Below are 2,672 nucleotides of genomic sequence, written 5' to 3'. Positions count from 1 at the left end.
GACTGTCCTCTTCCTTTCCGGTGTCACGTGGGCTGTGACGTAGTTTTGGGTGGTTTTCTTTTCTTCCCGGTCACGTGGGCTGTGACGTAGGGATGGTGGGTTTCTTTACTCTCCGGTCACGTGGGCTGTGACGTAGAGATGGTGGGTTTCTTTTCTCTCCGCGACGATGTTTGACAGCGTGAGTGTAGGGCGGGGGTAACGCGGGGCAAGGGGAAGGGATCTCTCGGGAGTGGGGTGCCAACGGTGGTCGGTTTATTCCTTTTTTCCTTAACCTAATCCTTAATCTATTATATATGTAAAACAATCATCATTAGGGGGCAGGGGAGGGGCTAAAAAGTGCCTCGTCACAATGTGCAGATTGTCCTGGGGTTGAACCACTGTCACTGGAACTAAAGAAAGTCCTGTCCAGTGCTGTAGTTCACATCGTTAAATTTTGCGTGGGGCAGGGTTCGGACAAATGCACCTTACAGACACAAGAACTTCCAATAAACGAATTCATCGATTTACTTGCTGAACGATTGAACGCGTTGAAGCCTCACCATTTCATCGCTAAGAAACAGTCAGCTTTTGTGAAAGAGCGAAAGGAAAGTTTGGTTGAAGGAGAAGTGCCAGTGCACTGTGATTTCGCTGAAAATTACGCTTTTGTTGCTCAGGATGCTGCGCAATCTTTCCACTATAATAATGACCAGTGTACAGTTCACTCTGTGGTGTATTAGTATCGTGAGCAAAATGAAATCCAGCATAAGAGTTTGGTGGTTCTCTCCGGTTGTCTTGTTCACGACATGGCTGCTTTTCATTCAATACAGAAGATTCTAGTGCAGCAGGTGAAGAAGAACTGCAATGGCGTGACGAAAATCATCTATGTCACAGACGGGGCTGCTCAACATTATAAAAATCGGTTCCAAATGGCCAATCTTTTGAATCATGAACATGATTTTGGCTTGGCAGCTGAGGCACATTATTTTGCAACTGGCCACGGTAAAGGAGCGTGTGATGGAGTAGGCGCAGTGTTCAAAAGAGAAGCCAGACGTAAAAGCCTCCAAATCACCAATGCTGAACCTATCCTCACACCAGATGCTTTGTTTCAATGGTCAAAGGATCATTTTCAAGGGATGGAAATTTTTTTCTTCACGAAAGAAGACCACAAAACTGTCAAAGCCGAATTGAAGTCAAGATTTTATTGGACTAAAAAAATTCCTGGTATCCGAGAGCAACATTGCTTTATTCCGGGATTGGAGAATCGTTTGCGCATCAAACGTTATTCTGTAGCAATGGATGAGGAAGTTTGTCCCAAGGTGAAGCAGCAGAAGCAACGAAAGCAACGTTCTGGACACTAATCGAGCTTCGAAAGATGCGACAATTTTAATAACGTGTTATCGATGATACCAGAGAATAGAGCACTTGTTTTTGCCATCAGAACAATTCTTGCCACTTCAAAACCTATTTAGGGCGTCGTTGATTGTTCGCTTTCGTCGCTTTCGGCATAATGACGCATCATGGTTGGAAAAACTGCAAAAACCCAAAATTAGGCAGAAAAAATAATTATTCCCGCTCATCCCGGCTGTCTCGCTTCTTGAAAAAAAAATCTGAGGTACATATATATATCTCAATCTAAAAAAAAAAATATTCGGATTGAATATCGAATGGCCTTCTTCAACAAAAAAAATAAAAACCGATTTTTTCTTCAAAAAATCGACTTTGGATGATTCCCAGGACTCTCAACTGTTTTTTTTTTTTGGAAAAGTACCCTCAAAAACGAAAAATTTCGTTTTTTATTCGTTTGAATCCGATGCACCATTCGGAAGTTATGATTTTTTGAAAATTTCAAGTTTGATTTGGATTATCTCGAGAACTATTGATGGTAGGGGAAAAAAATTTTAGGATATTTTCATCTATATATATCTTTCAAAATCTATCTAAGTAGTAAGTGGCCAGTATTGGGGAATTTCCCACGCCCCCTCCCCCCCTTTTTTCCAGGAAATGTGCGTGCAGGTGCAGGTGTGCGCCCCAGGGGGTATTGTGCGGGTGTGCGCCTGGACACGTTCACCCCCTTTGTGCCTTGACAAAGGAATTTGACTTTAAGTAATTGATTTGTGTATCCGGTCTTTGCAGTGATCTGCTTAAATGTTGCGTTTTATTGAACAATAGACTTCCGGGCGAAGAGAGGATGGCGGGTGGAAAAGAGGAGATGGGTGGAAAAAATATATATAATACAGAATTGCTATGTTTAGAAGGATTATTTATTCAGAAATGATTATCATCTAGGGTACATATTATTATTATTATTAATTTTAAGAGATTATTATAATTTTTATCAAGTAATTAATCAAGTTATAAATGTCTTTTCTTTTAAACAACGCTGAATACAATGCAAAACACCTCTGCCAGATAGACTCTGAAAAGGTCTACTTAAATTTTTACGCTTACAAGTTTTGCTATCCGTAATTTTTTTAAACATTTTCAATACAATGCAATCGTTACGTTTTGTGTCTGAAGTAAATAATTTATGAAAGGACTGTAGAGACCGATCATTGAAAAGCCAGTGAAGCACAGTAATGCAGTACTGCCCACAAACATCAGACGATATATCTTGGAGTCTTTTCTGGCTCCATTCATATACGCGGCAATTACGCCTAAGGCGTTGATCGATTCTTGAGTCGAAGGGTGGCATT

This window comes from Fopius arisanus, unplaced genomic scaffold, assembly GCF_000806365.1.
Source record: "Fopius arisanus strain USDA-PBARC FA_bdor unplaced genomic scaffold, ASM80636v1 scaffold00125, whole genome shotgun sequence".
NCBI lineage: Eukaryota > Metazoa > Arthropoda > Insecta > Hymenoptera > Braconidae > Fopius > Fopius arisanus.
This window is presented reverse-complemented; position numbering follows the sequence as displayed.